Source organism: Diadema setosum, chromosome 4, assembly GCF_964275005.1.
Source record: "Diadema setosum chromosome 4, eeDiaSeto1, whole genome shotgun sequence".
NCBI lineage: Eukaryota > Metazoa > Echinodermata > Echinoidea > Diadematoida > Diadematidae > Diadema > Diadema setosum.
In genome coordinates this window covers 25,942,069-25,968,985 of record NC_092688.1, presented here as the reverse complement: position 1 = coordinate 25,968,985, position 26,917 = coordinate 25,942,069, and the positions used below count along the sequence as shown (strand labels likewise).

General features: G+C 37.0%; 1 protein-coding gene across 2 annotated transcripts in view; it reads right to left on the bottom strand.

The window, feature by feature from the left end:
- The window catches only part of LOC140227048 (galactosylceramide sulfotransferase-like), a 173,213-nt gene extending 153,007 nt beyond the window's left edge, over positions 1-20,206 (bottom strand). For both annotated transcript variants that reach the window (XR_011901013.1, XM_072307481.1), the window contains exon 1: positions 20,105-20,206. The gene's annotated coding sequence lies outside the window, so the exon portion shown is untranslated. The remainder of the gene's footprint in view (positions 1-20,104) is intronic.
- Positions 20,207-26,917: the final 6,711 nt, after the last annotated feature.

Sequence of the window (26,917 nt, the reverse complement as noted above, 5' to 3'; positions counted from 1 at the left end):
AGGCATTATTCAAGGGAGTGTCAATGTCACGGTGTCATAAGCTCACGTTTGTCGGGGTTTTCCCTCTGTATTCATGATTAATGTTTCAAATTGAGAGAGATACGGGGTAAGGAAGAATGACAAAAAATAATTGTGTCGACCGCATCTTCGTGACAAAACCTCATTACAGGCTTCTTTTGTGAGCAGGTGGTTGCGAATGCTTGCAAGTTATTAACAGGATGTGATGGAAACCTCCTTTCCATGTGTGCGGTAACTTACATAGAAGAGGTAAGGATACGTCAGACTAACAGAATCGTGACAATCAGACTGGAAAAGGTTACGGAATTTGGGTTTCTCTCAGCAAGCAATATATTAGCTATTGGTATTAACCATGTTATATAAGATCTGCATATATGCGATATAGATAATTGTAAACTAGCAAGGGCGCCGTTTCATGAAACTTATTAGCTCTTGCAAGTTGTCAGTCTCCGACAATGTAACAGTCAGTGACCAGAGTAACTCAGCCAATCAAAACCAGTTAGGATTTGAACTGAAATTGTCACAGACTGACAACTTGTCAGGGCTGACAACTTTCATGAAACGGTGCCCAGGATATGATGATATATGTATTTGTATTTATGCAGATGTAGGGTACGTAATTGCGTAATTGCGAATGCGTTAAGCAAATCTGAGATTTCTAATGATGCAAATACGATTACCTATAATCAAGCATTTTCTTGTGCGATATAGTGACTGACACCAATGCCTCGTAAAAACATTATATAGGCATATGGATTTTCAAATTCCATAGACCTGATGTGTGATTGTCCATGGGGGAAGGACCTGTGAATGGATTGTATCTTGCCTAGATACATGCATATAGTGCATGCAATTTTAACTGATCTCTGCATTGAGAAAGTTATTTTTATTCCAAAAGCATATTTCTCGTATCCTTTACCCGATTGCAATTTTTTTTTTAATCTTTGTTCCACTTATCTAACAGTACTTAGTATTCAAATCTCATACGTGAATGTGAAGAAGAGTTTCCCTGTAACAAAATTCGTGAGAGTAGTAATAAACTAAAGGAGTGATATCATGTTTAGGGTATTCAGAGTGGCTAACAATGGTTATAGGAGCCAACGTGTAAACGACAAAACAGTAATTGAAAATCCAACATACGATCCGCGTGGTTCACTAAAGATCCCCAAAGACTATGATGGTCCATTAACTTTGCTTTGAATATGGAAGCGGCTGCCAGAATTAATGAGGCCGTATCGTATTACCGTATTACACTTTCATCATCATAATTCTCACTGACACTTTTGTCATTTTTTATGACGGAAGGTTGTAAAATTATTATCTGCTTCTTGCAAATGCCGATGATTCGAAAAGTTGTTCATGCGCTACATATCTTCCGTCTCTCTTTAGAAAAAAAAAATGACATTGATGAATGATTGATCACACTATACTTCAAGTTGACAAATTGAAACGGAAAACTTTAAAACAGAGATTATCCTTTTAAATTACGAATGTTATTTATTTGTTGTTGTTGTTTTTTTTTAACACAGTTTTACTTATTTCCTCTGTTTGGTTGAGTATCTTACTTTCTCGGCACGCAAGCTTTCATATTGGCATCAGAGAAGACTTAAGAACTGTGGCTTGAGAATTGTTTGCAGTCCAAGACCCCTGACAAGAGGAAGTAACGACAGCTTCAGTGTGAGCACATAAAGGATGAGGCTATGTGCAGTTGGTTTTACCAATAACGATAAAGATTCATCTCCCAAGCTATGGACTTATGTATTTTACTTTGCCATTCATTTTTTTTTAAATAAATAAGCCGTGCATAGGGACTACATACAAAATAGGATGCCCTCCCCCATTGATGATTCCTATTTCCTACCCAAGTTCGGGCAAATTTCAACCACCCATTTTTCAAGAAGATGAACATGTGAAGATGTTGAAATGTAACTTAATCGAGTTTATGGGGATCCCTCCCTCCATCGACGATTCCTATCAAATTTGGTCAAAATCCATCCACCACCATCCCCCTCCTCCCATTTTTTTTTTCCATTATGAAGAAGATGGAAATGTGATTGTGAACAAGTTTATACCCATGTCGGACGACGACACACGACGGTCGACGCAAGACCGACATCGGATGGTTCATAATCATATCTTCCAAGATCGCAAAAGCTCTCTCAAGCCATCTGGCTATAAAGGTGTGCTACAGACATATTTTCTCACCTTATCCTAATGAATAAAAGACACTACTACTTGTACACGCAGCGGCAGAGCCTAGGCTTCACTGGTTGGCAGCCCTGCCCTTGTAGGCCTACACACGCACTCACGCTAGCTCTCATTCATGCCATCGCGGCTCTGTATAGGCTCGCAATGTACTTTGCAGTTTCCTAATCCTATTCTTATTCCCTTGTATGTTTTGCAATCTGCATTCTTCTACTCTCTCTTTCACACACACACGCACGTTGTTTCAGCTCACAATTTATCAAAGAAATATAGGCCTACCCTAAAACAAAGAAATTTCAGCAACTTAAGACGATACAAATTCAGTTAAAACCGTTACACATTCACAGCTATTGTGAATATGAAGTTCTCTCAACATTTATCGTCCAGTGTCAACTAGACCCCCTCCCCAGCCTGGCCTAGCTAGGCTCACTAGACCTACTAGTTTTCTAGTTAGCCTAACACTAAACAGTTTGACTTTCTAGACCTAATCTAATAATAATACCCAATACATCTATCTATAATGTTATATTTTATATATCATATATATATATATATATATATATATATATATATATATATATATATATATATAATTGAAAGAAATTGGACTGAGGCGGGACGTTGCTCTCGATCTTAGTCTCCCTTTTATTTGTCAAGCTTTCGGCCCGTCATTAGGCCTTCGTCAGGATCTACCAACAGAATAATTATTATATGAATAGCCTGATGTGTCATAGGGAACTCAGGGAACTATCTCTCACACTATATATACATATATATGGTCCTGTTTCAGATCAATGGTGTAACTTTGAAAATGACTACTTATTGAACTATAAAAAAATAAGCACAAAGTCGTATTGCCTTTTTCTTTGGTGCTTTGAAAGGGCACCAAAAGTGCTACCTCCCGTAGCATAACAAACTTCTGTGGTCAATCCATCTCCTCGCCAGGGAGGCATATGTGGTCCAAAATTGCCATTCTTCAGGGACAAATTTTGCAAAGTTTTAGGGTAATCAATATTATGTAGTGAAGCTTTCCAAAATTAAAATCTTATTATTGCTGTTGTAGAAGAAGAGGAGTCATACTAAATACCTTTCACCATTGGAACACTAAAACATCTCATATGTACATGTGACACTAACTTTGAATTGGTGTTTCGGACGTGACATTTTCCGTTAACAGTTTAGGGTCTTATAGAATCAGTGGTTGGAATAAGGAAATTCACATTGAGAGCATCAAATCATTGTTGAATACATGGCCACAGATGTGTAGATTTACATGTAGCAATATATGAAAGTATCACCCATGCTTGAAAAGAAAACATGCCAAAATACATTTTTGTTAACAATTTTGTCACGTCCAAAACAAATTTTAAATTGAGATAAGTAATACCAAAAAGTGCTACTGAACAGTTTTCACCATATCTAAATCACCGCTTTTACCCTCTTGAATATATGTAAAAATTAGGGAAGTATTAGTTTTTCAATAAAAAAAAATCTGTGAATTTTACGTTTTCCGTTAACACATGTCACGTCTGAAACAGTGTGTCACATCCGAAACATCATAATTATACATGATAACTTTCAAGTCAGGTTCTCCACTTACAGACTTATCAGGCACCAGCGTAGCCAGGATTTGATCTTGTAGATGGGGGGGGGGGGGGGGGGGGAGGGGGGGGGGGGAGGGGGTGTCCCCCCTCCCACGGTGAGAACTTTTAGCATTGTTATGTTGTGGTGCCATTTGATGCAAGTTTTTTGCGTGTTTATCGACTTGAAACAGTCCCACTTGTTTAAGGTAGCAATATATTTTGATGTAGATTATTATTGAACAATTTGCCTATGAAATAGTATCATTAAAATAAACTTCTTGTATTGATTCTTACAATGAATATCATGAATGCGACCGAGCAAGAGCGAGCGGAGTGAGCGAGGGGGGAGGGTGTGGGAGGGGGTGTCCCCCCTCCCACGGTGAGAACTTTTAGCATTGTGATGTTGTGGTGCAATTTGATGCAAGTTTTTTGCGTGTTTCATCGACTTGAAACAGTCCCACTTGTTTAAGGTAGCAGTATATTTTGATGTAGATTATTATTGAACAATAATTTGCCTGTAAAATGGTATCATTTAAATAAACCTCTTGTATTAATTCTTACAATGAATATCATGAACGCGACCGAGCAAGAGCGAGCGGAGCGAGCGAGGGGCAGGGGGAGGGTGTGTCCCCCTCCCACTTTGAGAACTTTTTGCATTTTGATGTTGTAAATGGTGCAATTTGATGCATGTTTTGCGTGTTTTATCGACTTGAAACAGACCCACATGTTTTAGGTAGCAGTATATTATGATGTAAATTTTTATTGAACAATTTGTCTATAAAATGGTCTTATTTAAATAAACTTCTTGTATTAATTCCTTCAATGAATATCAAGAACGCTGTCTGTTAAGCAATCAAACAGAAAAAAAAAAACATGCACACGAGGGTGTAGATAAGGGGCATTTCTCCTCCCACATGATGGTGATTTTGCATTTTCAGACCTGAAATTCAGAGATCTGGTGCAAACTTTTGGTCCCCCCCCCCAAAAAAAAAAACACAACAACAACACAACAACAACAAATGGAAATAAATAGGGCTTTTTGAGGAAAGTGTTAATAGCTAAATCACGGAATTTAGCTCTTATTCCGACTGTGCATCATCTCTGTGTATGTACAAAGTCTAGTGAGGTAGAGCTTATGAGGAGGGGAATTCCCCCTCCCGCTCGATGGAGCTTTTGCGTTTTTAGAATTGAAATAAAGCGATCTGAAGCACACTTTTGTGGAAAATCCGGATATTGTCATGTCCTTAAGTGTACTTAGTCTATAGAAGGGACCAAGCAGTGCGAGGGTGGCAAGATACCTCTCCCATATTCGAGGGAGTTTTTTTCAGTTTTAGAACTGAAATTCAACTGGAGCACACTTTTGTTGGAATATCTGGAAATTTGTCAATCAGAGAAGTGTAGCAAGTCTGTATAGAAGGAGACAAAGCAGGAGATGTGTGAGGGGATAAGCCCTATTCCCCCTCCTACACGAGGGAGATTCTGTAAGCTCTGATTGCTGTTAAACGTTTTGGTGCACACATTATATTATTGTGGCAAATTTGGAGAACTGTCTATGCTCAAAGTGTAGCAACAATCTACTTGTATGCATGAAGGGGGACGGGCGAGCAGGGAGAAGGCGTGGGAGAGTGTTATTCCCACCATTCCCTTACCAGGGAGCTTTTGCCTTTTTAAAGTTGAAATTGAGATATCTCGTATACGCATATTTGATGGAATATTTGGGAAATAAAAAAAAAACAACAAACTGATATGGGGGAGCTGAGCGACCAAAGGGTTGATTAAAAGGGGATATTCCCCTTGTACGTGAGAGAACTTTTGAGTTTTCGGAATATAAGTGATAAGTCTTGTGCATTAAAAAAAAAAAAAAAAAAAAAAAAAAAAAAAAAAAAAAAAAAAACCTGAAAAGTGTACTAAGGATAGGGAAAGGGGCACAGAGGGGTGGGTTTGGGAGGGGATATCCTCCTCCCAAGCAAGAAAGATTTTGCATTTTTTTTTAAAAATTGAAATTCAAAGACCTGGTGCAGTCTTTGAGTGAAATATTGAAAAAAAAAATGATCTTACTTGAAAGGTTGAAAGGGAGACCCGCTTCATGCACATTTTTTCCCCGCTTTCCAAATCCCCGGTCCAAATCTTAGGGGGGGGGGGGGGGGGGGTCCTTGGCTACGCCAGTGCTATCAGGCAAATAGGTGTTTGTCCGTCTTTCATCACAACACACTGGTTATATGTACGCATGAATTATGTCAGCTCGTAATTTTGGAGCAATAAATGTAAACAAACTGTTTCGGACGTGACGTGTTAACAACCTATTTAGGCAAATGGACCAGATACAGCAATATAAATTACATTTGCTCACTCATTCTTCTTGTATCATTATCATTAAAAGGGTACAAGATGCAGAATGAACCAAACATAACATTATTGCATGACACTATACTTGCCCAGAGACACAAGTATGCCTGAAATTAACCTATTATAGGATTGGGATAACTGAGTGTCGTTCATTAACTCATCCATGAGGGGGGGGGGGGGAAATGGGGGGTAGAGTTTCAAAATAATATTATCTTCAGTATGTAACTCATATTTGATATTTTTTTTTGACATCTGCAGTTAGACTATTATATATATATATATATATATATATATATGTCTTGCTAGTTTGAAAAGCAACAGTGTTAACATTGCTTTTTACTTGGATTCAATAAAAAAATCACATTCAGTTGTGTTGTAAGTCAGTGTCATTGAAATATCAATGCAAAACAAACTATTTGGAAAAAAATTGACTTTACCATCACTCTTTTTTCTTTCTTTATAACCTTTATTTGTCAAGAAAATCCAATACATGTTTTGACGGGTGCTGTTCGTTATTCCGAAGGTTCGATATTCCGAAGGTTCGTTATTCCGAAGGTTCGTTAATCCGAAACACACAAATTCCCTATACCTAGAGGTTCGTTAATCCGAAAATGAAAAAGGGTTCGTTAATCCGAACATTTGTGGCGTTATTCCGAAGGTTCGTTATTCCGAAGATTTGTTAATCCGAAAATGAAATTTGGAAAAACGAACCTTCAGAATAACGAATCTTCGGACTGAAGAGCCTTCGGAATAACGAACCTTCGGAATAACGAGCTGTAACCGTTTTGACATGTATACTGTAATGTTCTCATTGGACATTCACATGTTATACAGCTGTACAACACATTGCACAGCAATCATTAGTGTGCTGCAGCTATATGTTTTAAGTCACTGTCATACTGATGTGCTGTGAATACTGAATCAGTTCATTAATAAATCATTGATATTTTGTTATATCAACTTCTGTAAACACACAGACTGTAGTACAGAGAATACTAAGGAAATCAAGATGTCAGATTTCTCTCCCTACTTGTACAATGAATGAGTAGGGTCAATCCCGATTTCAAATAAACTGCATCCCATCAATTAACATTTTTGTTATGAATAACCATATCTGCAAAAGTTACTATAGTATCCGGACAAGTTGCCCTCAGTCAACTACACCCCCCACCCCACCAAGCTCCACCTTTGCGCATGACCACTGCGCAGTTGAACTGGGAAATAAAGGTACATTGTAAGTACGAAATTTGAGTGTGGGAGAGGACAAAGGGCAGTAAGATACTTTCACAAGTCCCCATCTCAATTATATATGGGTCATTCTTTTCTGCAACTCAGTCTGCTCTACCAAAATTTGATCAGTCAAGTTTTACAGTTTAGTGCAGATGGACATATAATGTATATATGGAGAACAATCGAAACTCCAAATTAAATTATGGAAATGTAGACTTAAATCACATCATATACCATCTACTCCCAACTAGAAGCTGATTGAGTTTTAAAATAGCTGACAAAAATAAATGGACATACACACACTGTAAGAATAAGATGTACGCACACTGCTGTACATCCCTGAGTGAGCTGGATATTCTGTCCCAACACATACAGTAAAAGGCATTGTATAGACAGAAAGGGTAGTGCAATACAAGTTCATGTGAACAAGTAATGCACAAGTAGATGAATTTAAGTAGGCCTAATTAAAATGTAAACCAAAACTTGAATTTAATGAACAGATAGAAACACAATAAAATTATTGGTAACGAAAAGTGATACAAGTAAGGAGAGATATGTAAATATGATCTTGCCTGCTAAGTTTCCTATAAATATCGAAATTTGATGACAAATACGTATGTACAGACAGTAATGTTATCTACCTTGTGTTCCTACAGTCACAAATACCGTTGTAGTCAGGATATTTAGCATTTTATTACAAATAACAGCAGCTTTTTTTTTTTTTTTGCTTTTTACTGATGTAGCTAGAGTGCAGCACCAATTGATTCCAGCGCAGTTCAAAAAAATGTTGAGACCATGATTCGATCTTTGTCACAGATATCAAAAATATATATGACAACATTCCTTACTTTGAATTTGCATCATGCACAGCATACTTGGAAATAGTTGCATGTTGTGCACAAGTTTACTAGACAGACGTTCATAAGGTAGCTAGTATTCAGTTAGTAATCTAGTCGAATTTTAGTAGTAGAATTACCAATTTCAGCTGACAAGTAAGCCCAACTTCAGTCAAATGATGTGTTTCAATTCATCAGGAGAATGTTGTTGCAATTCATCAAATGCATACATGTATGCATTGATTCTTGAATATTTGTGTGAGAAATCATAAATAGGAGACTATAAATCCCGGTGACGCCATGACTTGCCTGTTATGTATAAAGCACAGTCATTCACTAGGACATAAAACTAAATGTATTCCTTTTTACTCTTGAAAGCTTGTATATTCTGGGTTGATTGAGTTTTTGACATCATATTGCACATGTATATCATGTACTTCAAGCTGTTTATTTCATTCTGTGTCAGGTAAACTTTAAACAGTCACATCCGAAACAACATTACAGAGTTAACTGATGCATAAAGCTTGTTGGTCTTTAATCATTATTCCTGACTTGCAAAACTGACCTTTTTCAAATGTGTCTGGATGACATAAATCACTAAATCATTCTGTATCATTATTACCTGTATTTGACTAATGCCAGGCTTCTTGATAAATGAATACTTCGCATGAATCGGCCGTTAAAGCTTTTTCTAACAAGTAAATGGGACATTTGGTAATAAATTTGCTTTTCCTCACCATTTAAATGTGGCAGAGAAGCTCGAGGAACACATGTGTGTTGCTTTCTCACCGCAATAATTTAGGTTTCGTGAAAGGCTCTGTCTTAAATATCAGAGACACAAATTTGTATAAAAATTGTGTGTCACATCCGAAACGAATGTCCCGCATGTCTACTATTAATATTTTGAATACGTTTTAACATGGTAATTATGCATTAACTATGGCTTGGCCATCATTAAGATTTGAATTGGAATGACATTAATTTTGTTATTCCACTGTAGTTGTATGTTAACTAGTGTGTCACGTCCGAAACAATGGCCTCTTGTTAAAAATCACGTCCGAAACACTGAGTCAGAAAAATATCACAAGTTATAATGACTGAAATCTGGTAATACCTATATATTATCGTTGTGTATACTTCCTAAGCATGTTTTGTATACACTGCCACTGATTCATCTTCTTTGATTTTTAGGGAAGAAATTAAAAAAGGAAACAGTAATTTTGTAAAAAATGACAAATTATTTTCAGTTTTCCTCCCCAAATATGCAAAAATTACATTTCCTTATCAAAGAATATTGACTATATTTGGAGTCCATATTGCAAGCAGTAAATATTGATAAGGATGGAAAGAGAAGTTGAATACTTTTATGCTTCTTTGTGAAGAGATGGAAAATGAATTTTTCATAAAATTAGCTCCATGCTTCATTTTGACTCTCTGTAATTTCCTTTTCATTGAAACTTTTTCCCCATTAAATACCAACCATAAGTGAACCATCCAACAACATTTCGAAGCAATTCGAAAAACAATTCTTAATTTTAGCCATTTTGTCCGTCAGTTACACCATTGATCTGAAACAATTAAGACCATATATATATATATATATATATATATATATATATATATATATATAATGTATTATATATCATATATTATAGATCTGTCTATCTATCTATCTATAATGTTTGTGTTCGGACATCTGTTCATAATGAAGGTAATAGTATCAAGCAGTATGTATGGAGGAAAGCTGATTATGCAGCTATTTGCAAAGACATTGAAGAGGTAAATTGGCAGGATGTGCTCTGCTCAGGTGATGTCCATGGTAATTGGGTCATCTTTAAAGAAATTATACATGGATTGATTGATAAATATGTTTCCTGTGAGGAAGAACAATGGGAAACATCATATCAAAAAAGCACCGTGGATGTGTCACACATGTTGCTATAAGGACAAAAAAGAATGCCTGGAGGAAATTCAGGAGACAGGTGATTCAACATGGCTATCGTACAAGCGTGCAAGAAACCATGCCACCAAATCTATCCGTCTTGCAAAAGAAGAGTTTGAAAATCAGCGTGCAGAAAAAATAGGCATGATTCGAAGTCATTTTGGAAATTACATTCGGGCCGGATCAAAGACCAAGTCTAAGTACTGTTGGCAAGGTTTGCACTTCTTCAGGTGATAAAACTTCATCATTCTGACCATTAAACAGCCGAGTCACTGAACAGTTATTTCGCAGTATATTTACAGAAGAAGACACTCAAGAGCTTCCTGTAGTTGATGTCTTACTGACTACTAAAATTTTGTCTGACTTCGATATCACTACTAAAGATATTGCACAGAAACTTAGGGCAATCTCAAAGAGGGTAAAGCCCACGACCCTGATGGTCTTTATCCTAAATTCCCGAAAGAAGTCAGGAGGGAAATTGCAATTCCTCTGCAGATTATTTTTTCGCAGTCGCTGAAAACTGGTATAGTTAGTGCCAACTGATTGGAAGAATGCTAATGTCATACTAATCCGTAAGAAAGGGAGTACATCTGATCCTGGTAACTACAGACCAGTCAGTCTGACATCATGTGTTTGTAAGACTATGGAATCCATTATTCGTGAACATGCAAACATCTTGAGAGTAATGATCTATTGAGTAATGTACAGTACCGGTATGGTTTTCGTTCGAAACGGTCATGTTCTCTTCAACTCCTGGATTGCATGGAACAGTGGTCAAGAGTCCTTGACAATGGTGACAGTTTTGATGTACTTTATCTAGACTTTTCAAAGGCTTTTGATCGTGTACCCCATAGGAGGCTTCTCCTTAAGCTAAAACACCTCGGCATTGATGGGAATGTGTTGAGCTGGATTGAGAGTTTTCTCTCTGATAGGATGCAAAGGGTCATTGTCCGTGGTGAGGCTTCTTCATGGAGGGCAGTCCGTAGTGGTGTTCCACAGGGAAATGTTCTAGGCCCGGTACTGTTCCTAATATTTGTGATTGATATATGTGTCTAAAGATGTCGACTGTAATATGAGACTGCAGACGATGCCAAATGCTGGCAGTCAATTCGTGATCCTGGTGATACACAGTTACTGCGCGCTGGATACCATCCACAAACTCACGGTCTGGTCCCGGATATGGCAGCTCAAATTCAATCACGAGAAATGTCATGTTATATGGTCAGTTTTACAGTAAAGGGTGTAACTTTCAATTTTTAGCCTTTTGGCCCACCCTGAACACATAGATTTACAGATCTCTCAGATTTTTTCCCATGTGAGTCACCTTATGAGGAGCCACCTTGGGTAGCATAATCAGGTCCAGGTATTGATGCGTTTTGTTTTGACAGTCACATATGTACCCTAAAAATGACTATTTTGTTGCACTGAAATTTATATAACATTTTTGAAATGTTAATAATTTTCTACAGCAACTACAGAGATCTAATTTTTTATGTTAAAAGCATAGTTGTATGGTCAATTGAAATGACCAAATTAGTTTGGTTTGTATCTGGCCCTTTATTTTAGAATACTATGACTTCAAATTTGAGGTTTCGGAGGCTTCATTTTCCGTTAACAATTGTTTACAAACTTTGATGGACAGTAATGATCAGTGGATATGTTTTGGTTACTTTCTTTTATGCTGAAAATAGTAAGGTACAGCTAAACTTTAGACTTACATCAAAGTTTACTTGATTCTAGGGCTATTTGAAATTTTGTGATGATTTTATTCCATCAAGTGAAATTTCCGTTAGCAGTTTTGAAGCCTCCGAAACAAAGTGTTTAGTTAAATAATATGAATATAGATAAGAGAAGCGACCTAATCTATATGTCAAAATGTAGGATATGGGGCCCTAACCTAATAGACCAAAAATAGTTAAGATCCGCCAAACTCTCTGAAAATAGGAGACAATACAAATTTTCCGTTAACACGTGAAGCCTCCGAGACGCATGAAGCCTCAGAAACAGCAAAAACATCTAATTTGACATTTCTGATAAATTCTTTGAGTGTCTGCCCCAAATTATGCCATGAAATCATCAACAGACATGGGCAGACAACAAAAATAATAAAAACATTATGATACTGCAATAATTTTTTGAGCTAATACACTTTATCGAGAAAAAGTGGTTTCGGAGGCTTCAAAGGATGTTAACACTGCATTTTTGTGATTTTTTCTGGACAAAATCAAATTAGATGTATTGTTCACCCACCCAATGATCTCTTATGACATATCTAAAGATATTTAATCACATTCAGTTTTCTGGCTGCTTTGTTTACTCACCAATATAGATTTACTATACGATTTACCTATTTTTCTTAAACAGTGCAGACGTGTCACACATAACTCACCTTTTCATTCGGCAATAAAATATTAGCAGAAGAGGATGTTGCCCCACAAATATGTTTAAACAGTGTATATCAACCAAAAAAGACACAATTTACCCATCACTATCTACATAACATACATTATTTTCATAAAAACATAAGGCATACCAGATTAATTTTCCAGATGTTTCGGAGGCTTCATTTTATGTTATCAGCATGTAAATGGAATGTGTTGATTACAATTTTGTAATTCTAAGTCTATCAAATAACTGCTTGGACTGAATGAGACTTAATGATTCCTCAAGCAAGGTGTAGATAGTTGTTTAAATGTATGAAAAGCATTTATTTTGTAGGTTTCCTTTTGAAAAAATGGAACAGGCTAGATATTGTGAGTAATGAAAGTGACTTCCAGCTTGCGTGCATGCCCACATCATGCAACAGTAGTGCAACAAAGCAAGTAGTTGTGGATACATCAATGTTCTTAAGTTGGATAACTCATTTTTACTCTTGAGAGAAGTTGAAGTGTTGTGACCATATTTGTATCACTTTTTTGACTGGTTAGACTTTGATAATGAAGACCAAACAATTACTTGATTATTTAGTGTTAAATACACTTTTTTTTTTTAAAAGAACTGAACACTATTCCTGTCCTGAAGATTCAAGGACTTTAATAGATGGTTATTCAAGAGGGAAGCATACACTTAACTAAGAAATATATTACTTTTGAATTTAAGGTTGTATCTTTTATGCATGATCCAGACCAAATGGTGGAAAATACTTTTTGGATTTTTACACTTTCGACTCACTATCATCTGAGTGTAATAGTTTCGAAACACAATCTTTTACATGTCCATTTATAACCCATTGATAAATCCATTCCATTGTTACTCACATGGCATTTGTTTTTGCCATACTAAAATCTTGACTTTTTCAGCTTTCCATTTCTTAACAAGTTCTTTGGCTTTCATTTCCAATACTTATTTGGAGGAAAATAATTAATCAATAAATTTGTGATTGGATTTGAAAATAGCTAACATCTTGCAGATTATCATTTCTGTGGTGTGACTTGGATCACAGGGTACTGTTTTGGAATTTTGACATTTGATTACTTCATTCAGACAGGTTTTCATATCAATCTGTATGTCAGATCTGAGGCATGCAAGGTGCAACACAATATTGATAATATACCCTATTTTCCATACTTTATCATGCTGGCAGTGACCACTTGACTATTTTTGATTAAACAAAATGTAACGAATTGTGTTACGAAACATCTCTTCGCATACATGTGTGAGACTCTATGACATGTTTGCGGATGTAGTTCTCAGTGCAGTAAATGGACAGTAATGGTTGGGATAGGATTGTTTATAAATGACATAATATGTCATTTATAAACAATAATATAAACAATAAATATAAATAGCCTGTTGCCATGGGGTACATGTAGTTTACATGGGTGGGTGACTGGAGAAGTTATGTTCATGAAGAACAATATTGAAATGATTGAAATCTTTATAATCTGTTTAGTCCTGGCTTTTCTGAAAAAAGTTACAAGCCCCTAACTATTTTGAAATTCAAAGGGTTAAAACTGTAGTCTGTGGGTTTATATACTATTTAAAACAAACTTGTGGGTTTCTAAAAAACTTAAATATTTAAACACATTTGCTGCTTTTTAATTTTTTTTGCTAAAAAGGTTGTCATTTTTAGAAACAGTAAAAGATCTGTTAGCAATTTCTCAATGCGTACCTTCAAAAACAGGCCTCCTAGCTGTCACAGGAGTCACACAAACTGGAATTTTATAAAATAACTATAAAAAAAGAAGTCTTTGAAGAATAAAAAAAAAAAGAAAAGAAAAATAAGATGATATGAAACAGGGGTGACTTGTATACCACAGAAAAAGAAAGTAAAATTCTAACTATCATATATTATAGGGAACTATACATTTGGTCAACATTTTTTTTTTAAAATTCAAATTCGTACACAGTCATGGGTAGGGTATGTACATTTATCTTTACAACAGGCGATTCAAAAAGATGACTGGGATCTTGACCATTTCAATTTCTATTGAGCTCCATGATGATATCACCAATATATTGATTATTCCAACTCCATTTTGATGATGACAGTTTGATGATGACCCTTACATGGAATGGCTGATCGGTGTTTAAGATTGCTGTTCTATGACCATGCTCACTGCATTTGATAGCTATAGTAGGGGATATCAGGCATGGTCATATGCAAAAGAATTTTATAAACCTTTTTTCCCCTTTCTATATTTTACAATGCTATGTTGTAATCTAACCGTCATGCCATCACATAGTCTATTTTCTATCCCTTTCAAATTAACAGTTGAAATTGATTTCACATGTATATAAAACAATTATGATGGGTGGTTTATGTCAATATACATCCCACAAACTGCACTTATAAAGCAAGCAAACATAATCTTTGCATTAAGTCTATAGCTACAGTTCTAACTCATTGAAAGTAATTCTTACTGCATTATGATGAAAAGTTTGACAAATGCATACAGCTGTACATGTATGTAGCCTAATCATGTTCTGCATTGCCAAAGTCATGGATATGCAAATACAGTGTATGTATACAACTGAGCATAAAGATTTAAAATATTTGTCTTTGTCTCTGAACATATATGTTGGAAAGTCTTTTTTCTGCATACAAATAAATACTATTTTACATGTTACAACATTGTTAGTTATTTGGAAACAATCAGCTGCATTAATGTACTTCATATCACCTTAAAATGGACCATTTTTGCATGTTAACAGTCATGATGAAGCCTCCGAAACATGCGAAAAAAAAAGATGTTCCTAATCAGTGTACTTTTATTGCTACTGTTGCAGTTTCCTTTAGAATCATATTGCCTCATGTAATGTCATAAATTCGAACTGAGCATTGCTCAAAGTGTACACGGTTTGTTATTCACTTTTGTGGAAGCCAATTTCCTTATAATAATAAGTACATTTTGTATGAAGGGTAAACATTATGCACTGCCATAAAATGTACATCTGTATACTGTTATTCACATTTTATTGATGCCTTGTTCTTATTCTAGCATGTAGTGATAGTTGCTTACTGTAGTTTTATTGTTCTAAGTGAATACAGGACTAGAACTTTGTGTTAGCAGTTTTGAAGCCTCCGAAACACACTAGTTTGTTAACTGAAGCCTCCGAAACTCACAAGTCTGAAAATTTCAACTTTGTCAAAAATAATCAAATTTCTTTGGGATTTGGGTTGATAAATGTTTGTTACCAAGAGATAATTTAGGGCTATGTTTAGAGTGGCTCTTGCTTCTAGAACATTCTTTTAACTTAAAAATAGTTTGTCAGGTACCATTTTTACCTTGGAATTTGAAGTTCACATCCAAATAATTGCAAGAGCGAATATCTGTTGGGGGAAAAGTGTTTTGATGTTTCAAATATATGTTCACAGCAAATGAAAAGTTGCATTACCTCCACCATTTATCTTCATTTGGTTGCTGTGGGTGACCAAAACATTCTTGTTGTTTTTACCTAAATTTATCTAAAATTCCATAATAGTCACTTCATTTTTTATATTTAGCCTAAGAATTAAGCTCTGGAATGACAAAATATTGAAAATATAGACATTCCTATATAAAATAAAGGCAAAGATAAAAATGGAAACACAACTTTAATTTTTGACCCTTGCCACATCAAAGTTACACCCTTTACTGTAAAACTGACCATATATGCACCATGGCCGTAGAAATGCCCTCGGTGTCAATATCAGATGCATTCAAATGACAAGAATGATAATGTTGAGGTTATTGAGACAGTCAAAAGGAAAAGGATCTGGGGGAGTACTTTTCTCCTAACCTCAATTGTACTCTTCATGTACACAAAGTAGCTGTAAAGGCGAATAAAGTACTTGGTCTGATCAAAATGACTTTTACTCATCTGACTAGGGAAGTGTTTGTCCTATACTGTATAAGGCCCTTCTAAGACCACTCTTGGAATATTGCTCTTGTGTATGGAACGAACTTTCAAAGAGCGATGCGGAAAAAGCTTGAATCAGTTCAGAGGAGAGCAACAAAGTTGATATCTGAAGTTAAATCGTTGTCATATCCTGAGAGTCTCAAGTATTTTGGGATTCCATCCCAAGAGTATCGACGTGAACGTTCAGATATGATTCAAGTGTTGAAGATTTTGCATGATATGGAAGACTTTGTGCAAAAAGAAACATGTATTGTATAGGAATAGACTGAGTGTATATAAATCATACCGTAATATTGTTAATTATAAAGTAAAGATTGTTAAAAGGAATTATCATATGAACAAATATACTTCTGCTATTAAATGGAAACATGAATAGAATGTGGAATGTTATCAATAAATTATTACACAAAAAGGACTGTAATTGTACCTATCCTGCCAAGATAACGTGGAATGATCACCCAGTGCAATCCACTGATGATATTTGCAATGTTTTTAACAATTACTTCACTGATATCAATTTTACTCTTTCATCACAATTTCAGCGTTCGAAAGACTTTAAAAAATGTCTAACAATGAATAATCACACTGCTTTTTTTTTCTCCCATTGTTCCAAAAGAAATCATTGAGATTGTAACTTGTTTTAAAAATGGTAAAAGTTCTGGGTTTGACAAAATACAGGCTGATATGATAAAAAAAGTAATTCATGTAATTTGTTATCCAATGAGTGAAATATTCAACTTGTCTATATCTACTGGTGTTCTTCCAGACAAATTAAAAATTGCCAGGTTAGTGCCTATCTAGTAAAAAAGGGGAAAAAAATGATGTTTGCAAAATATCATCCCATTTCAGTATTGCCTGTTTTCTGCAAAGTTTTAGAAAAATGTGTGTACAACAGATTGTCTAACTTTTTAAACGAATGTAATATAATAACGCCATATCAATATGGGTTTAGAAGTGGGCATCACATCCCATGCTTTATTGGAATTCATACATAAGGTGCTGATGTTTTTGACAGAAAAAAAGAAATCATGGTTGGCTTTTTCATTGATTTAAGTAAAGCCTTTGATACGAAGGACCATACCTTATTGATACGAAAATTAGATAATCATGGAATTCGCGGAGTATTATTACAATGGTTTAAAAGTTATCTAATCGACAGGGAGTAGTACATGTATGTTCAATTAAATGATATACAATCTGAACAGAAAACCATAAGGTGTGGAGTGCCCCAGGGTTCTATCTGTAGACCATTGTTATTCATCAATATGTAAATAATATGTGCAATATTTCAGACAAGCTTGAATTTATTCAGTTTGCTGATGACACAAGTGTGTTCCTGTCCGACTGTAATTCTGATATTTTACAATATATACATTTAATCATGAGATAAGTTAACTTACGGAATGGTTGCAAGTAAATAAATTGGCATTGAATTTAAATAAAACAAATTATATGGTGTATTCAAATAAGCTCATAAACAAAGATGAAATTGTGATTCATATTAATGAAAATAGAATATCACGTGCCTCTCATGTAAAATTTCTTGGGCTTGAAATTGATGACTGTCATGGAAGGAACACACTGGTGTCATCTGCAACAAAATATCAAAAAGTATCGGGATCTTAAACAGACTATAGTCATACTCCAGATCTTTGTTATTACTATTGAAAATTATAACACCCTTATTTTACCACACTTGACATATTGCATTTTAGCATGGGGGACATCTAGTGAGTATAGTATGCAGAGACTGTTTAAATTGCAAAAGCGAGCTATTAGAATAGTCTCGCATTCACCGTATAGGGCGCCTTCTTTGCCAATATTTTCCACTTTGTCTATTTTAATTGTGTTAGTATATTTACTACAGAGTGCAGTATTATGTTCTTATGTTAAAATGGTATTTTACCTGTATCATTACTTGGTTATTTTAAACTAAACTACCTTTGATCCAGCTGTTCTCTTTGTTATCAATCATCAATTTACACGCGGTCATAAGTTTAAGTTGTATAAAGGAAGGTGTCGAACTCGTAAAAGGTTGAACTATTTCAGTCAGAGAGTAGTAAATACTTGGAATAGCCTTTGTGCAGATGCTAATCGAGGCAACATCAGTAAACAGCTTCAAGTCTAAGCTCAATGATCACTGGAAGCAGAATCATAACAAATTTAATCCAGATTGCATTTAACTGATCATCCCGTGGATACATCACATGGATCTCCTCAGGCTCAGGATTGAATCCTTTGAATGGCCCTCTATACAAATCTTCAACTTAAATACTGGGTCAGTGGGTGTCATCGTAGGTAATTCAGGTAGGATTGTGTCACAATATTTCTGCACCTCGTTTCGCGACGACTTTTGTGGATTAACTAGTATTACAGTATTGTTGCTTCATCGGGACGTACTCGCGTAGCCATTCACCATGCCAACGTGATTACTGCCATGGAAACTACTGTACTACGAGAGTCTACACCCCCTAAGTATACTAGTAGGCTGACAACCTCTAGCAGTCTAACGTAACGGTTAGGCCCTAGGCCTATACTGAGTATATGTCACGGGTGCATGCTCTGGCCCAGTCTACGTCTAGACACTAATTCAATTGTTGCTATTGTTGCTGTTGTCATTTTCAATACAATGGCAAGAACATGCTTGCCGAAACGTCGGGAGTGCATGGGTAGACATCTAACCGTTACGCAGTTAGAGGGTATCACCTATCGTCACCCCAAGGATCTGCAGCTTATTTAGAACTATTCCAGAAGTAGGAGCCTATAGAACAAATTCGCCTAAGTTTTGCCTCAAAGATGCCCCAAATATTGCCGTTTCGAATATCGTGACCGAGTTTGCTTTTCGTGTCTTCGTTAATATCATTTTTATAGCTTATGGCGCTTAATCCCACGCGTAGAACCTACTCTATTGTTCTACATTGTAGTACATTTGTATACGCTAACGTTAACACTGTAAACGGCTATGATACGCAGGGTCTAACGTTAAATAAGTTTACCTTTTTGCACCAGATGTGATGTTTGTTCCTGTAGATTCTAGTCACACCTAGATGGTCTATAAATATAGCACCCAGTACGGCAATACTCTTTGACTAATATGAGAGTGATGTAGGCCTAATTGTACTTTAGTATCGGAAGAAGAAGAAGGTGCCGATGTTAAGTTACCGCTAAAGTAGAACCGGTACCCTGCCCTTACGTGTACTGTGGCCTTACCATACTGTATTGTATTCTAATCCCCTCTATAGAAATATGGTCTAGGGCCTAATCCAACTGTTAGTGTTAGACTTCCTTTTTCAGGGCCACATAGGAAATACTGTTCTATAGGGCAAACGTTAGATCTAACGTTAAATGTCTGGTATCCTACATAGACTGTAACGTTATAGGACCGTACGTCGTCTGTAACGATACGTTAACGTTAGATCTATTAAAACGTATACGGTATAGGCCTATACGTAACATACCGTGCACTGGTGCACACTCAACCCGCCACGGAAAGCTTCAAAGATTTGTTTGGGGAAAAACTTCTGGTTGCCTCCTGAATAGTAGAAATTAACGTTAGAATTCTAGTCTATTATTAATTCAAGATTTACACATTTCACTCTTACCTCACCGCTCAAAGGACGTCGGTAACTGTACAAGAGCCGGAGTTTCGAACGTGAAAGCCTAGACAGACTACAGGATTGAGACCTTGCGATGTCGTGGTAGGCCTATACATGGTGTGTAGGCCTATGTGAAAAGTTTCTAATTCTGCAGTAACTTTGTACAGTCATACATGGTACATGGCAATAAACGAGTCTGAATCGCATGCGCGCATAAACAAATTTTGTTTGACATCACACATCCCAGCGCGCGCACTGGTCAGCTGCTGGTGCTGGTCCTTTGATCATCCACACTCTTCTTCTTCTTCTTCTTCTTCTTCTGCCTCCTTCAATAGGCTGAAGATTCTTGCAGACTGTGCTATTTACATTATAATACAGTTTATTTACAGATATTTACAAGCACATAGAAAATTTGACGAAAATAACTAGCCACTGTGATCAACCATTAGTCGGTTTCGGAATGATCCCACAGATGGCGCTGAAACTATTTCTGGCGACAGGGAATTCCAGTTCCTTTATACAGTTCTTGGAAAGAACGAATGGCGATGCGATTCAGTTCACACTCACCGCTCCCTCCGTCCGAAAGCCGACCAATAGGCTATGAATTCATAAAGAGGCTCTACCAAAGATCCTACACCAAGGATCTTTGGTTCTACTTGATATTCATACAATCTATAAATGGCCTCCCATACCGCACATCGAGCACACTGCATGCATACGGTAACGTACGGACGTGGTCGGTTAGCAACGGTCCGCTTTTTTGCTATGGTGCGCAAAAAGGAACCATGTCTGGTTCTGCATCTGTATCACTACCCCGCTAATGATTCTGTCACAAAGTGGTGATTTTTTGCTGCTTTTGACTTTGACATGAGAGTAATTTTTTTTTTTTTTGGTGATTTTGTACCAAATTATCAGAACCAGACATGGTTCCTTTTGGCACATACCGTACCCTAAATAATGGCGTATTTCATATGGTACCGGTGATAGGCCTACAAACCCTACAACTAAATGGCATTTTGAATAAATGCTTCTTACACTCGGAAAATAACAAAAAGTAACTCTTTCCTGAAATGCAATATAAGAAATTCAGTTACAGTAAACAAATGCTTTATTTGATTGAATTTAGTCCACAACAGTAGTGATGAAAACAGCGGGGTAAAGTCTTTTAAATTTGAGGCCTACGAACCACAATGAACATTGAAATTTTGTTCTGTGAAAAAGGGACCCCTAGGCCTATTGTTATAATGGCAAAATTTGAAAAGAAAAACTTCCCGTTTTAAGGAAAAACGTTGACGATGCCGTATATGTCTTAAACATGACCCTTTTCGACGCTTTTTGTGGACGCTGAGTATGTACGGTACCGGTACTGAGTCATGTGGAGAGTGACCCCGAGGCCCCATGTGATGAGGGTCATCATTTAAGCCTAACTGCCTAACTTCGCGAAGTTAGAAATCACGAAGTTACATAGCCCCTTCATTCCATTCACACCGAGTGGCGACATGTAACTTCGCCTTTTTCCTTTCTCTGAGAAGTAAGGGCGATAGCAGGGGCGGCGGAACCGGGGGGGCTCGTGCCCCCACTATTTTTGCACCATACAGAGGAATACATAAGGTGTCACCACTTTGGGCCCCCACTTTTTTTTTCACCCCGGAAGTGCGTAAGTGGCACTAGAATGAAATAGAATCCTTTTTTTTTTTTTTTCTTGTTAGTCTAGCTGATGAAACCCGGAAGTGGCACCAGAAGTCTTAAGTGCCCCCCCCCCCCCACTTTTGAAAACGTGGCGCCGACCATGGATAGTTGCCCAGCAACCTTCGAGCAAAATGAGTGAGATCAGCCAAAGAGATTTTTCTCACTACCTCTTCGGATACTGGTATCACATTAAACTTTGACATCGAGCGCGTCAAACGCACGCACACCAAAGAACACACCAAACCTTCTCTTACTGATTATCATCAAAATCATTTGGTACAGACATCAATCAAGTGGTATGACAAGTGACTTAAAATGGCAACAATCAATATGTTTTCTTGTGAATCATACTGTGCAATCACTGGAAGATGGGATATAAAGACAGCATCCTGCCAAAGATTTTTTTATTCTATTTATTTATTTTTTCACAGAGGTGCTGAGCCCCTGAGTCACCGTCATCTTTCAGGTTGCCCGGACCGAAAGCAACATTTCAGTATTGAGATGGGGAGGGGGGGGGGGGGGGGGGAGGGGACATGTGCTATCATGGGCAATTCCAGCGTTACGTACATTACATTCAGATGATTTTTGTGTGTGTGTGTGTGTGTGTGTGTGACTTTGTGGGCTTATTTTAACAGCTTAGCAAGATCATTCTGAATCCATTCATCAACATGTTTATGGTTTATTTCAACCCGGTCATATCCTGATGAAGTGTTAACAGTCCGAGGTTTGATTAGTTACTATAAATAATATGTTCCACAAAAATTGCTTGCCGTTACGGACATTACGTTGTTTTTTTACACGATTATTTACCTCCATGTGGAGATGTTGAAAACTTTATGAATTGGAGCATTCAGTAAAATAAATTTTCTTCAGAAATGAGTGCTCAGGCCCGGTTTAAGTTGTAGATCGCTGGTTCATAATGTAGCGTTACGGACATTACACTTCTGGCGTTATGGACATTATAACTTTGTCCACGTTTAAAAGTCCCAATATTCATACTTCAACACAGTGTATCTAAGACAAGGCTAATATAAGTGGTTTTTGGTCCATTCTTAACCATAAACTAATATAAGATAAATTCTGAAGTGTTGATGAAAATGGAATAATGAGAGTCAAATATTGTGTGTTTGTACAAAAAATATAAAAAATGTTGCCCCAAAATGTTTTTTTTTTACAAAAAAAGAAAAGAAAAGAATGCCTAAATGTACTTCAATTGTATCAAAATACCACTACAATGAAAGGACTTGACAAGTTCTACCATACTAAATTTGTCTCTGTAGCTCATATATTTTTCAAATTATTGCAGATTTATGATTTTTAGGAAAAGTAACATTATTGTCCATAAGCAGTTGTCTGTTTTGTTATGCTCTCTCTATTCTTTTCTTTTTTGAAGGGGCACTGAACTATATTCAGTACTGGGAGAACACACAAGCGAGGAGGGTGTGTGTGTGTGTGTGGGGGGGGGGGGGGGGGAGTCTCCTCCCCTCTCAGTCATGATGGAGCTTTTGCACTCTTAAAATTAAATTGTAACGATCTGGTGCACACTTCTGATGGAATATTTGGAAAGTATTCAGTCAAAACAGTAAGGCGATAAGTTGGTTAATCATTTGTGTTGCAAGACAAAACAAAACAAAACAGACGACCAACTAAAATCTGTAATTGTTGCGTGATTTCTCATTTACTTATCAACATGATTATCAAAAGTTGCGCACGCAGCATGAAACAAGCGGGGGAAGGTGCTTAAGGAGGGAGTATCTTCCCTCCCACGAGAGGGAGATTATCTTTTAGAATTAAAATTCAACGGTCTGATGCAAACTTTGGCAGGACTATTTGAAAAATGTGGAAAATTTTGAAAAATGAATAAATAAAAAAACCTACAAGGGTCCTTAAAAGTCACCTCTATACCCTCACGGCCCTTTACAAGACACCATTATTATACACGTACTATTAAACGCAACTGCAGTTGTTCTAAGGGCATGCCTTTAGAAAGTCGCTCCTGGCCTCCTGCCATGTATCAAGGCATTTATATTTCCATCAAAATATCATGGAAATGATAAATAAATTCAGTTCAATTCAATTCAATTCAAATCAATTCAATTCAATTCAATTCAACTGAATTCAATTCATTTCATTTCAATTCAATTCAATTCAATTCAATTCAATTCAGTTCAGTTCAATTCAATTCAATTCAATTCAATTTTCATTTCCAAATCAGTGGGGTGGAATAGTCCTCTCGTCAGTCAAAGATTTGTTTTCAGAGGGGTCCATCAACCAGCAGGCTAAAAATGCAAGCATTGTAGGTCTACATACAGAATTACAAACATGTAACATACGCAAAGAACTATATACACTTTGGTAAACTTTTTATAAACACAAAAGAAAATATAACTACAAAGCATTAAGATACAACACAAACAAAAACAAGGGCATGTGAGAATGAAATTCAAATACGGGGGAAAAATCGGGATTGCTGATATATTTTGACTGTGGACTAATGAGTCCTAATGAAAAGGGTTGATTGCAAATTAAATATAGGTCTAGGACCGTCTAGGACATTGGTCTACCATGCAGTTTAAAGTGTTCACATTCAAAGGCAACCCTTTGGGAGGCGTCCAAAGTACAGTCCCCACACATGGCAATCAAACATACAATAATACCCACGCGAATATATGTTCCATGGGTCCATGCCTCTGAAAAGTCGGACCGACCGTCTAGTACAGACACGTTTATTTTCATGAACTGTAATGAAAGTGGTATTGGAGACATTGCTCTACAATATCTACATTGCCAAAAGGGTTAACGTTTAAAGGTTACCCTATATACCTTCACGGCTCTTAACGCGCAATTTGAAGTGTCAGAGGAGAAGCTGCTCAACAACATAGGGTCTACATAATAGTGAAAAGGGGTGTACATTCAAAGTATTTACTGAATATTGCCTTCCGTGAACTTTTCTTATACATGACTGTATAAAGGTCGCTCATTTGCATAGTTGGCTGCGACATGCTTAATATATTAAGTAAACATAATGCAAATCGTAAGAATTGCCTTCTAGCATTTAACTTTTTTTTTCAGTCGTCCCTGAAACAGTTTATAACAGAGTTAAGTCTTTCCGAAATCCATCCAAAACAGGCAAATTAATACATAGATTCAGTATTTTCACGAGAAAGTTTAATCATTTTTTTCCCGTCTTGCTGTTACATGTAGGTCCTACTAGGTATCATGTAGTCTGGTTTCCAGACTGTTGCGACACGGATTGTCGCCCCTACGCGGATTGTCGCCTCCTGCTCGGGGCGACAATCCGTGACGGGCGCTGGCGGCACGGATTGTCGCCCCCGTCACGGATTGTCGCCTGGCGACAATCCGTGACGCTTGTGCAGTTCCCAGTTTTTGACCTCGAAGGCGACAATCCGTGTTGGCAAAAAATTTGTTGCGACACGGATTGTCGCCCCGTCACGGATTGTCGCCCCGGGCTCGGGGTGGTTCCTCCGGGATGGGTATGACTGGTAAGTTATGCGTATATGTGTGTGTGTGTGTGTGTGTGTGTGTGTGTGCGTGTGTGTGTGTGTGTGTGTGTGTGTGTATTGTGAGCTGCATGATATGTGATGTGTATGATTTGTTGTGTGTGTGTGTGTGTGTATGTGTGTGTGTTTGGAGTATAATAATACAATATGTAGAAACTGTGCATGTGTGGTGGTTGTATAGTGGTAGTGGTTTGTTTGTCTGTGTGTATACGTGTGCCTGTATGCTTACGTGTGTATGTTGAATATAGTGGCGCTACTGTGGCAATACAAACGCCTTCAGAGTGTATGAGCACGTGTTTAAAGAATTCACACCAGAGTTGATCTAAAAATAGTATGGGTGTGTCAACCAATATCAGCGGTGAGGCGGGCTAGGTGAGAGAGATACCGAGAGAAAATACATACGAGGGAGGTACCCTCCCCAAATGTTATTTGTCTTTGTTCATTTTTCACTGCAGTCATTTTCTTCCATCAGTCTTATAAACTAGAACGTCCATACCACTATTCTTTGTCCCAGAATAGGTTTGGCATGCTTTATGCATGAGCGAATAATTTCCACACGCCGTAAAAAAAATTGTCAATCGTTAGTTGATTTTAGCACAAACGAACTGCCATTGCACACCGCTAATACATACGTAATACAAACAAACACCAACAAACACTCAAACAAATCCTCATAATGCAATAAACCAACTCAACACTTTTTTCCTTGATATTTATTGATTTCATTCAAATCATTCATAAACCGACCCATTCTGGGCGTAACATGAACAAAAAAAGTTACAAATGGCAATTCGAAACACAAACAAATCCATTTGTCAATTTATACCACAAATAATGGGCCGGATGCATAAACGCTAGCAATTGCTTGTGCTAGCCTTTTACTGGAATCCGTATGCATAAAAACAAGCAATTGCTTGCGAGCAGAAGCTCTTGCTAGTAAGTACAAGCAATTGCTTGCTGTCCGCAAGCAATTGCTTAGAGACCAAGCATTCGCTTAAAAACGTATGCATAAAACATACCTTTTGCTAGTTCTTGCTAGCAATTGCTTACGATTTTCCAAGCTCTGTAAAATGAGCTTGAGCTTTTGCTTATCTGGGACGTTCCCTTTTAAGTATCATTTTCATATTCATGGAAGAAAGACAACAATTGTGAAGGAGTGGTATAAATCTACAAGAAATTACTCTTAAGTAGAGTAAGAAAATTTTCATTTCAACAACGGGAATGTCCAGTGGTTAGCACGCAATATTTGATGAAAAACAGGTAGGATGTCTCACTTCGGTGGAGAGCAAGGAGACGTCTCTCCACGTGCGATCTGGCAGATGCGGGCTATTGTAAGCAGTGATGGGAATCAGCCAGTAATACGAGTGTGTGTATAGTTGTGTGTGTGTGTGCGTCTGTGTGAGTGTTATTTATGAGTGTCATTTCATAGCTCTTCTGCTATGTCAGGAAATGTTTCTGCACACACATGCCCTTTCAAATGCATGCTGCCACACTCGCCTTTGTTCTTGTGTTCGCACAGGCGTGACGTCCCTTTTGTTGAAAACGCAAGCAATTGCTTGTGCGGGACAAGCACAAGGTATAAGCACTAGCTAAAGGTTATGCATATGGA